At 46.1% G+C, this 13,063-nt stretch overlaps 1 protein-coding gene across 3 annotated transcripts in view; it reads left to right on the plus strand.

Moving 5' to 3' along the window:
• Positions 1-315: 315 nt before the first annotated feature.
• Positions 316-13,063, plus strand: part of SLC39A14 (solute carrier family 39 member 14) — a 48,833-nt gene continuing 36,085 nt past the window's right edge. For all 3 annotated transcript variants that reach the window (XM_081513993.1, XM_081513959.1, XM_081514004.1), the window contains exon 1: positions 316-471. The gene's annotated coding sequence lies outside the window, so the exon portion shown is untranslated. The remainder of the gene's footprint in view (positions 472-13,063) is intronic.

Raw genomic sequence — 13,063 nt, forward strand, 5'->3', positions numbered from 1 at the left:
AAAAATGAATGGAATTTGCAGCAGGGTTAGAAGATGAAGCCGCTAGAGCTAGGAGGTGAGCTCGCATCTCGGCGAGCTAGGGGCTCGAGCTCAGGCCCCACCGCGCGTTAACACGCTGGCTTGCCCCGCAAGCCTGGGCAAGCCAAGCTCCGGTCGGGTCTAGCGGGTGGCTGGCAGGCAGCACTCACAAGTTGCCTTACCACCGGCCGGAGCCCACGTGGCAAACCCTGGGGACTGTGGGGTGGGGCGGGGCGAGGGCGGGGGCGGGCCCGGCCGTGACGCGCAGGGTATATAGCGGGGCATGCGCGCCACGCCGAGGAAGGACGCCTGCAGGGGGCTGAGGGCGCGCAGGCTGTCTGCGCTGGCACGCCGACCTAGCTGCGCTGCCGCTACCACTGCTGCTGCTGCGGGTCGCCCGGGGGACCGGCTTGTGAGGGTGCGCGGGGCCAGGTGGCGTCGGCCCAGCTTCAGGTGAGGGGGGAAGGACATGCGGGAGGGGCAGCTCTGTGCCCCGGGGATGGGGCATCGCGCAGAGGAGCAGTGCGCCTCCGGGGCTCGGGATCACCGAGTGGGGGTGGGGGCACGGCTGCTCCGAGGACCCAGAGCCCAGCCGCGGTTTCGGAAGTCGCTCGGGCGGACCCACACGCGGGCCCGGGCGCTGCCTGGAGGCGACACCTGGCCACCTGGCCGCGGTGCCACGACGAGGGTTCCTCAGTGGCGAGAGAAGGGAAGGTGCAGCTACGGCCCTTTGGACTGGAGAGCGCGGGATCTGGGCGCCAGAGAGGATGTCGGTAGCCGCACTAAAAGGCTGAGAGGCGTCCTAGAGCCCATGGACTCGAGCACGGAGAAAAGCAGAGAGTAGACGGGCAAATCTGGTGGGCAGCTCTTGGGATGGCTCTGATGGGACAGTAGTATCTAGACTTGGCTTTCCAGGAGCTGAGTGCCCCACTTCACCTGGGCCAGACCACCTCGCAGCTGAAGACAAAAGCCCGGTGCCTTCCAGCTGGCCCCAAGCAGGAGCTGAAGAATGGCAAAGGAGGGACTAACTAAACTCTGACCTGGCTCATCCTGTGGGCATGGCTTTTTAGCTATTTTTGGTTCCTACCGACCGGGTTAGGTGGTCTGGCGCAGGCTGCCCTCTCTTGGTGGGTTAGAGCAATGGGCCAAAATACCATCCTTGCAGTTACACCGTGTGATCCAGAGGTCCAGTTAAGTCACATTTTCCTCCGCTCTGGGTTGTGGCCTCCGTTTGGAGGCTCTAGAGTCGGCTAGGGTCTGGGTGTCCTGAGCATGCGAGCATGATTTGGTGAGGGGCTGACTCCTCTTCTGGGAACCTAAGATAGGGTGGGGGTAGGAGCAGCTTTGACCTGACCCTTCCTCCTGGAGCCTGCCTGGGCTGGGATTTGTCTGGAGTCATTCTTCCTAGGAACCCCAGGCTGCTTAGGTCTCCCGCTTGTGAAGCAGTGGTAACCTGGTGAGTACTGGCCTAGCTACCTGGCCTCTGCCCCACCTCTGCTCCTAACTTGCCCCATGTCTTGTGAAAGGAGTCAGTGCTAAGGGCAGATTAGATCTGTGGTCTCTTATCCACAGCATCTACAATGAATCCTTAATTCTTAAAACAAGAGCCATAAAAACAGAGAGAAACTTGATGAAGCAAGAGAAAGAATGTTGAGAATCATAACTTTTAGTAGGTGAAATTTTAAAAACTACACAATCCATTTCCTGTTGGATGCTCAGAGGTGAGTTTTTCATAAACTGTGATAGCCACTATATAGTGGTACACTTCCTGGTTTGCAGGTATGATTAGAGAGCACCAAACAGAATGACTGGCCCTGTCATTTAGGCAAGAACACTGCACTGAGGTACCAGAGCCCCGCAACTCTCAGTATTTAATCACTTCAGTCTGTAAATACGCAATGCCTGATCTGTGCTTGGCTCTGCACTTGGCCACTGGAGAGTACAAAGAAGGTATGGGATCTGACTCCTGGCTCCACTTGTTGGAGGGAGAAAGAACATCCTTCCTTACATGAAGAATAAGGTAGCAACATAATAGAAGTCACATTGTTGTGTTTGGTCAAGTTCAGAGAAGATAGCACTCTACTAGAGATGGTACAAGGTGGCAGAAGAATTCTCGGCTTTTGAGCCACATGCATGTGTGCTTGTTTAGTTGTGTCTGACTCTTTGTGATCCCATGGACTATAACCCAGGAGGCTCCTCTGTCTATGGGATTTTTCAGGTAAGAATATTGAAGTGAGTTGCCATTTCCTCCTCCAGAGGATCTTCCCGATCCAGAGAGCAAATCCAGATCTCTTGCTTCGCCTGCATTGGCAGGCGGACTCTTTACCACTGAGCCTCCTGGGGAGCCCTTTGAGCCACATAAATCTGTTCAAATCCTGCCCCATCACTCCAGCAGGAGACATTTCTTCTGCACACCTGTCCTCACCGCTGTGCAGCATGTCCTGGTTGTACCTGGAGCGTAGTAGAGGTTTGTTATCTGAATCAACATTATCATCCTCTCTGGGGTGAAGTGGATTATTTAGGGGTCCCAGGAGCTGATAGGTAGCTTGGGTTGTAGGAATAGTGTGAGTCCAGGCTTCAGGTTGATTCATCTCCTCGGGAACGTGGCAACCTCCGTGCCTTTCTGGGTAGGCTCCTTTTCTGTGGCGTGCCAGGCATTGGCATATTCACAGTTTCACAGAGCCTTATTTTCCCCACCTTTAAGTTTGGCAAGCTATGCTGATTCTTTCAGGTAATGGAAGTACTGCTTTTCCGGGCTGATAATAGACGGAAAGGACTAGCGACGTGTGTGTATCTGCACGCATGCGCGCCTGTCTGCACATGCGCACGCGCTAGATGGGTCACTGGACTGGATTCCGTTTTGGCACTGTTCCACCTACTTCCTCTTTTCCTTACCTGTTTACACGTCAATTCCAGGAGGAACCCTCAGTCCGGGCCCAGTATTTACAGGATGTTGAGATTTAAGAGTTAGTGCCGTGAATGGATGTATATTTCTGGAAATCGGGACCTCCGAAATAATCCAGCCTTTTCGCGCTTGATGCCTGAAGAAAGTAACGCTTAGGCATTTTTGCAGAACCGCCGATGGTGATAGGATATTGAGCTGGGGGGACTTTGGAAATCTTCGAGTGTAGGCCCTTTGTTTTTCAGCTAAAGAAAGTGGATCTAGGGAGGTTAACTGGTGTTTCCAAGTCACATTACTTGCTGCTGGCCAAGAGGCTCGACAGGGCCAGTGTGCGTGCATTCTCAGTCGCTAAGCCGCATCCGACTCTTTGTGACCCCGTGGACTGTAGCCCGCCAGAAAAAGAGGTGCAACTTTTATTCGTAAGTGTGATGATAAAACTGTTGGAAATCGCAGACATTTCCTTGAAAATACGAAGAGAAAGGAGCCAGTTGTCCTTGTGCTTATTTGGGGGACGGGAGTTCTCGGTTTGTGTGGATAGAAATTTATTCTGGAGGACTCTTCTCCCTTCTCCTTCTTCCAGACTCCGTGGCGACACAGGAGGATGGGGAGTGAGTGAGGAAGGGTCATGCTGCTAGGGCCTTAGCCTGGACTCTCTGGATGTCTACAGTGGAACTTCTCTGAACTCGGGCTGGCGGGCTGGCAGACTGCCGGCCAGATAAGGAGTCCAGAGTCTGCACCAGCCGAGGGCCTCAATGCGCTGTCCAAGGGGAACAGGACCGCCTCACCACAAGGTCTCCGAGGCCCAGTTGTCTTCACCCTTACTGTGGCCATCAAGGCTCCCAGAGGGGGCTCCTTATTGGACCCCGGGTTAGAAAAGGCAGAGACCCCTGTGGACCCTCTCACAGGCGGGAGGGAAGGTGGCCACAAAATCAGCCTGGAGAGAGCTGTTGGCATGTCCGTCCATGGGAAACCAGCTTACCTGCCTCCAGTCTGACTGCGTTATCAGCCATCCTAACCTTTCTCCAACCTCAGGCCTGGGACAGTTCTGGGCTTTGGTGGAATGAGAATGTGATTGTCCTGAATTTATTACCATTGGGTCCCTAGAGGCTCTTAGCAGTGTTAGTAATTAAAATGTCAGCTAAAAGTTGGGGATGTTTTTAAAAGCCATGTTTTAAACAGTTCATTTTTTCTTAAAAGCATGTGCATGCATTTTTTTCTTCCCATTTTATTGAGATATAACTGACAACACTGTGTAAGTTTAAGGTGTACAGCATAATGATTTGATTTATATACAGTTATAAAATGAATATCACAATAAATTTAATGAACATACATCATCCCAGAGGTAAAAGATTAAATAGAAAAAAAATTTTTTTAGGATTTAACTTTTTTCACAACTTTCACATATGAAAGTTTAGTGGTGGTTTAGTTGCTCAGTTGTGTCCAACCTTTGTGACCCCATGGACTATAGCCCACCACGCTCCTCTATCCTTGGGATTTCCCAGGCAGGAATACTGGAGTGGGTTGCCATTTCATTCTCCAGGGGATCTTCGCAACCCAGGGGTGGAACCCGCATCTCCTGCATTGCAAGCGGATTCTTTACTCTGAGCTACCAGGGAACCCCCATATATGTATGACCTGTAGCAGTGTTAATTATATTTAGCATGTTACACATTACTTCTCTAGTATTTATTTATCTTATAACTGTAAGTTTCTACTTTTTGACTGCCTTGATCCAATTCCCCCTCTCCACAACCTCTGTGTGCATATATTTCTATTTGCCAAAACTTTGATTTAGGGCTGAGGCTTTGTCTTTGGGTCTAGGTCTGCTAATTACACTTGCAAATTGTATATAAAAATCACATCTCATGTATGACCTGTGATTTCTGGTTTCTTTTATTACAATTTTTTTTTTTTTTTACCATATGGGAATTATGTCTCAATAAAACCGGAAGACAAAAATTTTAACAGAAAAAATTTTTTTCTATGCTATATAGTCCATAGTTCAAAGATTAGAAGGATAAAAAAGTTTAAAAAGCAACTACACATACATTAACTGCACCCCCCCCCCAAACTCCCACCCAGTACAGTACAAAGTCTCACCTCTGCCCATCTCACCCCATTTTTAGAAATACTCTTAAGTTAGCATTTTAGGCATTGTTTAGCACTTTGCTTTTTTCACCTAGCAACTCTTCTGGATCTTTCCCTATCAGCCCAGGAAGTACTTTTACTATAGCTGCACATTATTCCAGAATAGGGAAGCACGATAGTTTTTAAACCAGCATGTTGCTTCCCCCTCTCCCCCAGTTTGGGTTGTTTCCAATATTTTGTCATTATGTACAGTGCTACAGGGAATAACTTTACTAAATGGCACTTCCTATGTATATGACTACAGAAGAAATTCTCAGAAGTGAGACTGCTGGGTGACAGGATATATACATCTGTTAATTCAGTTCATTTCGGTTCAGTCGCTCAGTCGTGTCTGACTCTTTGCGACCCTATGAATCACAGAATGCCAGGCCTCCTTGTCCATCACCAACTCCCGGAGTTTACCCAAACTCATGTCCATCGAGTTGGTGATGCCATCCAGCCATCTCATCCTCTGTCGTCTCCTTCTCCTCCTGCTCCCAGTCCTTCCCAGCATCAGGGTCTTTTCCAATGAGTCAACTCTTCGCATGAGGTGGCCAAGGTATTGGAGTTTCAGCTTCAACATCAGTCCTTCCAGTGAACACCCAGGACTGATCTCCTTTAGGATGGACTGGTTGGATCTCCTTGCACTCCAAGGAACTCTCAAGAGTCTTCTCCAACACCACAGTTCAAAAGCATCTCCATTAAAAAATAATGATAGAGCAAGAATTTAAGACATTTGCAAATCAGTCCATATGCAGAATCCTACTTTTTTAATGCACACACCTAATTTACAGAGGATAAGATGCTTGGATGGCATCACTGACTCAATGGACATGAGTTTGAGTAAACTCTGGGAGTTGGCAATGGACAGGGAGGCCTGGTGTGCTGCAGTCCATGGAGTCACAAAGAATCAGACACGACTGAGCAACTGAACTGAACTGAATTTAATCTTTTTTCCCCCATTTGTAACACATTTTTTGAGATGAGCAGTTCTCAAGCTTTTCGATCCTGGTGTTCCTTAATTTAGTCTTCCACTTATTGGCTAAATCTGTTGTTTACCATGTTAAAAATTAAATATAAAAAGTTGTTTATTCATTTAAAATAATAGAAATAAGGTAATTACATGGTAACATAAAATGCATATTTTTATGGAAAATAACTTCCAAAAAGTCGAGGAAAAAGTGGCATTACTTTTACATTTTTGCACATCTTCAGGACTCCAAAATAATGATTTATTAGATATAACTTACTAGATATAACATATAACAAAATTATGCTATACAGCATAATTTTGCTGGTAAATACTCAATGGAAGTCTAGAGAACAAAATGAGTTAATCTCTGAAAACAGACATATTTATACCCTAAACTTCTACCTCAGAAATTTCAGAAAACTACACAGGTACACATTCATCATACTTCACATAGCTACTGAAAAATGAGAGTGAAAAGGCTTTTAGCATCTTAATTTTCTGATAAAACTGGTTTTTACCTCTCCAGCCTCCTCACACAGTCTCAGTGTATCCAGGTGTCATCTAAGACCACAATTTTGGGAACTGCCCATTCTAGAGCACTTAGTTTCATTTTTGTAGAAATCAAAAGTTTTCCTCTCTGCATTGATATTTCAGTTACTGTTTAAAACCAAACAGAATTGGCATGAAGAAGTTTGAAAAGAGGCACAGCAGACTCTCAGTAAATGAATCCTGGACAGTGACAACAGAGAGGGCCTCTTTGATGCAGGGATGGGCCCAGCCCGCAGAGCTCAACTAAGAGAGTGCCCACTCCATGAAGACAGGCAAAACACTGTTTCTGTTCCCAGGAGGCTTGTAAAATATGTGTCAAGATGAGCTGAGTACATGTTGGAAGCTTCACATGCTATTTGTGGCATTCTTTAAGCTCCATTGAGTGGAACAGCCAAGAGACACTGAAAGAGGCCAGTGGAAGGTGAGGCGACTGGGGGCAGGAATGATCTGGGAAGGCTTCCTAGAGGTGGAATTGAGCCAGGGGGTTCCTGCCAGTGTAGCTGTGTGAATAATGATGTGTGTGTGCTTAGTTGCTCAGTCGTGTCCAACTCTTTGCGACCCCATGGACTGTAGCCCCCCAGGCTCCTCTGCCCATGGGATTTTTCAGGCAAGAATACTGGAGTGGGTAGCTGTTTCCTTCTCCAGGGGGTCTTCCCGACCCAGGGATCGAACCCACATCTTCTGCATTGCAGATAGACTTCTTTTACTCCCCTGTGAAGGAAGACCGTGAATAGTGGCACTAAGATGTATGTTCCTGGATCGCTGCCAGGGTTCTGGGGTCTAAGGTACCAATATTCTCTGGTAGGTATTAGCTGTTTATCAAAGACTTGCTGGTCTTTTCAGCCTTGTCTTGGGGTCAGCCTGCTCTTTTCCAGAAAAGCACCAGTGACACCAAATCAACATCCTTTGCACCAGTCCACTTACTCCAGCCAAACTTGTGTCCTTGATTATCAAGAATAATGCATACTTACTGAAAAGTATAAAGAAGTATGGGAGAAAAAATGTAATCCTGAGGCTGTGAGGCAACCTCTGTTACTCTGCTCAGTTATTTCCTTTTATTCTAAACTTTTAATTTTCAACTTAATTTAGACGTAAAAGTACAAAGAATATAGCAGCCCGCAGAGCTCAGCTAAGAGAGTGCCCACTCCATGAAGAACAACTGGAGGCACCCTGTGGTATCCCCTCACCCTGTGGTATAATCATCAAGAATAGGAAATCAACATTGGCACAAAACTTTAAACTGCAGGCCTCATTTAAATTTCACCACTGTTTCTGCTGACGTTTTTTTCTGTCCCAGGATCTAGTCTGCCATCCCACATTGCATTTAGTTGTCATTTCTCTGCTCCAATTTGTAACCATCCCAAATCTTTCTCCCTTAGGATAAGGTCACGCATTTTTAGCAAGAATATCACAAAAATGATGTTGCATCCTTTTAAGAGAATCCTATCAAGGCACTTGTGGTGTTGATGGTGATGTTTTCCTGGATCACTTGGTTACTTGATGTCTGTTGGACCTCCACACTGGAAAAGTTATTCTCTCATGTTGAATCCTTCTCATGGTTCAAACCCCTTTGGCCAGGAAGAGCCTATCTCATTTAAGAGCTTACCTGATTAGTTCTGACTCATACAGGATCAATTTCCCTGTCTTAAGGTCAACTGATTTGGTCAGCTGACACCAACAAAATCCCTTTGGCAGATAATGTAACCTAATAACAGGAGTGATATCTCATATTTTCAGCTCCTGCCCACATACAAAGGAGAAGGTCATTGAGACCTATCTTGGAATTCTGCCAACTCTAGCAGGAGAGTTTCAGATAAAGGATTGTTGTTGTTGTGTGTGACCCCGTGGACTGTAGCCCGCCAGGCTCCTCTGTCCATAGGATTTCCCAGGCAAGAAATCCTGGAGTAGGTTGCCATTTCCTTCTCCAGGGGATCTTTGTGACCCAGGGATTGAACCCAGATCTCCTATGTTGGCAGGTGAATTCTTTACCACTGAACCACCAGGGAAGCCCCAGATAAAAGATATCAAGCCTTAATTCCAGCATCTAAATGTTAGTTTCCTATGACCATCCTAACAAATGACCACAAACTCTGTGGCTTAAAAGAACAGAAATTTACTCTCAGTTCTGGAGGCTAGAAGGTTGAAATCAAGGTGTCAGCAGGTCCACATTGCCTCCAAAGGCTCTTGAGGTACATGCTTCCTTGGCTCTTCCAGCTTCTGGTGCCTCCAGTTGTTCCTTGGCTTGTGGCAGCATCACTCTCCTCTCTGCCTCCATCTCTACATGGTCTTTTCTGTGTGTCTGTGTCCAAATCTCCCTCTCTGTTATCTTGTCAACATAGTAATCATTGGATCTAGGGATTACTGAAAGTCCATGGTGACTTCATCTCTAGATCCTTAAATCATTATTTCTGCAGAGACTGTATTTTTCAATAAGGTCACATTCTGAGGATTTGGGGTAGACATGGATTTTGGGAGGAATAATTCAACCCATTGGGCTTCCCCAGTGGCTCAGCGGTAAAGAATCCGCCTGCAGTGCAGGAGTTGCAGGAGACAGCAGGTTTGAGCCCTGGGTTTGGAAGATCCCCTGGAGAAGGGCACAGCAACCCACTCTAGTATTCTTGCCTAGAGAATCCCATGGACAGAGGAGCCTAGCAGGCTACAGTCCACCGGGTTGCAAAGAGGCAGACATGACTGAAGTGACTTAGCACCCAAGCATGCACAGTCTACCCACTACACTCAGGATGGGGGGAACTGTCCTTTGTAAATTCTGCTTCACAGAGCTGCAAAAAAAAAGATGGATTTGTTTATAAAGACAGAAAGCATGCCTGGCTGTTGGGGAGACCAGGGCCCAGCCTCAGGTCGCCCGCTCCCCTCACGTTGCTACATGTCTGAGAACCAGGTGGGTATCGGTTACTGAGGACTCTGTCCTGAGTCCCTACATTTTAGACTCTTTGTAATGCCAACAACTTGTCTCTGTACAAGGAGTTCTCATTGAGGGTTAGTTTCCCTGTAGGAAAGGCAGGGCAGAAACGGTGGTACCTGTTGGCCAGAGAGGGGGAACTGACTTCAAAGAATTTAGATAAATCACAGAATATTGTAGCTAGTCTGTCTAGTCCAGCAGTCCTGACTAGACCGGAATGTCAGACCAGTGTCCCAGACAAGAGGCAGGCTGATCTATCAGAGCTGTGTGTACAGTTACCTGGGTCTCACCCAGGAAGCTCTGATTCAGGAGAACCATGGTGAGACTCTGCTCATGGGGGTGCCCAGGTTAGGGAACCAGGCACACAGGAAGTCCGGCCCACACAGATTAGGACTGGAATCCACTGCCAGACTCTTAAGTGAAGGTCTTTAAAAAAGGGGAGAGAACTGCCTTCCAGTTGGTCATCATTGCTGCTGCTGCTGCTAAGTCGCTTCAGTCGTGTCCAACTCTGTGCAACCCCATAGACAGCAGCCCACCAGGCTCCGCCGTCCCTGGGATTCTCCAGGCAAGAATACTGGAGTGGGTTGCCATTTCCTTCTCCACTGCATGAAAGGGAAAAGTGAAAGTGAAGTCGCTCAGTCGTGTCCAACTCTTAGCGACCCCATGGACTGTATGTAGCCTACCAGGCTCCTCCGTCCATGGGATTTTCCAGGCAAGAGTACTGGAGTGGGGTGCCATTGTCATCATTAAGCCTTTCCTATTTCCTAATTGAACTCAAAAGTGACCTTTCTTCCTTTTTTTTTTTTTTGGCTGCATCAGTTTCCAACCTAAGATTGAACCTAGGCCACAGCAGTGAAAGCATGGAACCCAGAGGCCACAAGGCCACCAGAGAACCCTCTGAACCTTCTCCTTAAAGTAATTCAGGTTCATTGTAGGAAATACAGAGTAAAAAAGATAACAGAAGTCACCATTAAACTCACCACCAAGAACTAGCAATTTGTTAATTATTTTTCATCTTTTTCTGTGAATGTGTACTTTGTAAGAAAAACAGGTTCTGCTATACATAGAGTTTTGTAGCCTCTTTTTTTCTTTTCACTTAGTATATGATGTCTTTCCATGTCATTATTTTCTTGAATATTAACATTTATTGAGCCATTACTGTATATCTAGCACTGTATTTATACTTAGTATCTTATTCAGTTTTCTCATTTGCTCCAAGGGAGACTGTTAGTAGCTTTGTTTTCCTGTAAGAAGTCTCCTTGATGTTGTGACTTGACTAAAAGCCTTGAAGCTAGTAAATGGGTATTTCAGGATCTACACTGGGGTCTGTTGCACTTGGAGCTCAAGCTCTGAATCTCTGTCTTTGAACTATATATTTTGTTATGTGGATTACTTTACTTTAGCAATCCCCACCCCCTCCTTTTTTCCCCTTAATTTGACTGTGCCATGCAGCTTGTGGGATCATAGTTCCCCTACCAGGGATTGAACCTGCGCACTTGGCAGTGTAAGTGTGGAGTCCTAACCACTGGACCACCAGGGAATTCCCAGCAATTCCCTTCTATTGTATGCTTAGATTGCTTGCAGTTTTTCACTGTTATGAGCTTTGCACTAGTGCAAGCTCCAAGAGGGTAGGGATTTTTGTCTTTTTGGTCACTGTTGTATTCCTTGTGCCCACAACAGTTGGTACTTGATAGATATTTGTTGTTGAATATGTACTTCCATTAAATTCCTTAAAGCTGAAATCCCCCATTCAGGATAATTTCCATAGGATGAATTCCCAAAGTAAAGTATTGGGATTTGATAAGATGACTTTAAAAGATTTTTTCTGAAATAATGAATGTGTAAGAATGGCTAAGAATAATTTTTTTTTTTTTAAGAACATAGTGAGGTTGAACTTGCTTTCCCAGAAAAAGATGAAAAAAGATTAAAGGTGACATGGACACAGGATGGGTAAATAGAACAAAATAGAAATGTCCAAAAACAGACCTCAGTACACGTAGAAATTTAGCAAACCACAGTGGTATTATTTCTTACTAGTTGTGGAGCGATTTTGAGCAAGTCTTGGCCTCAGTACCCTCATCTGTGAAGTGAGAATGATATGATCATTCCTCAGTTTTAAAATGCCTTTTTGTTCTGTTTTCATGTTTCTGAACTAGAGAGGTGTCTCAGTGATGTGTGCGTTTAATGTAGTATCTTTTTCTACTCTGAAAAAGCTGCCATTGCTACTTATAATTAGAGAAGTACTGTAGAATCTATCCTAATAAGGTTGTTAAGATTAAATGAGCTAATGAAAACAAATTGCTTAGCACAGTGCCTGCCTAGCAACAACAAATCCTAGCAATTCCTATTATTATAAAATTAGGGAAGAAAGGATTGTGGATGAGTTACAGGAGTGTTCAGATGCAAATACCAGAGTCCAACAAGGCTAGTTTAGGTAACAACATGTAAAGCATCTGGCGATTAGCCATAGAAGGAGGCTGGGTTCTTGCTTAGTTGTGCCTGCAGGAACCCAGGCTCTCTTCAGTGGGTCTTTCTGCTCTGCCATCCTTGGCAAGTAGGACTTCCTTCCTGTGATCTTTGAACCTATATTTCTGAACAGGAAAGAGGAAGGGAAAGAGAAGGCACCCTAGCCATGCTCTTAGATTTCACTGCCAGAATGGTCTCCTGTGGCTTTTCTTTGCACAAAGGATGTTGTTGAATTCACCCCCGTTTCTTATCTTTTATAGACTTTACTGTTGAGGATTACAGGGAAAATAGACCGTTCATTAAAAAACACTGGGGTAATTAGCTAACTCCTTTTTTTCAAGTGAGATTCTCTTTCTCACACTATGTCAAATTAAATTCTAAATAAATTAGAGATGTAAATTTTTTTTAATGCCAGAAAAAAGCAGGTATATATTTCTATAATTTCAGGGAGAGAAAGGGTTTTCCAAGCATGCTACTAAAAGCAGAAACTTTATAGGAAAAGTGGGATATGTTTGATATTTGTTATTTAGTCACTAAGTCATGTCCTATTCTTGTGACCCCATGTACTGTGACTCCCAAGATTTCTGTGTTGCTCTCTCAGTGCTAGAGCGAGGGGGCAGACCGGAACTCAAACCCACTGTTTTATTCTCATTTTTACTGGATGCCTGAAAAGTTGGTTTGTGTGGGAGCAAGTGAGGTGGGCATGTGTCCTGCTAGTCAGGGGAAGCCACGTCAGTCCCAGGGAGCAAGCTGTACTGCCGGCTACCCTCTTCCTTTCCTGGAAACCAGAGGGCTCCCGGCCAGCCCTGGGGACTTGCTCTTCTCAGAGCACAGAGTACGAGAGGCTTGGGGCGAGGTGAAGCTGTGCTGGCCGGCAGGGGAGCTGGCCCAGCTTTCCCTGGTGGAAGGCCCTTGACTCCCTCCCCACCTCTCCCCCTGCTCCCAGAAGACACACCAGTGACACTGATGAGCGTACGTAGATTTCAACGCTGACCATTTCCTATCTGAGAGGCTGGGCAAGTCCTCAGGATACCAGGCCGCTGGGGAGTTTCCAGGGGGTAGCAAACCACAACTGTTTTCTCATCACCGTTCCCAGCAAAGAACA

Source organism: Giraffa tippelskirchi, chromosome 1, assembly GCF_054371585.1.
Source record: "Giraffa tippelskirchi isolate mGirTip1 chromosome 1, T2T-mGirTip1v1.2.pri, whole genome shotgun sequence".
Classification (NCBI taxonomy): domain Eukaryota; kingdom Metazoa; phylum Chordata; class Mammalia; order Artiodactyla; family Giraffidae; genus Giraffa; species Giraffa tippelskirchi.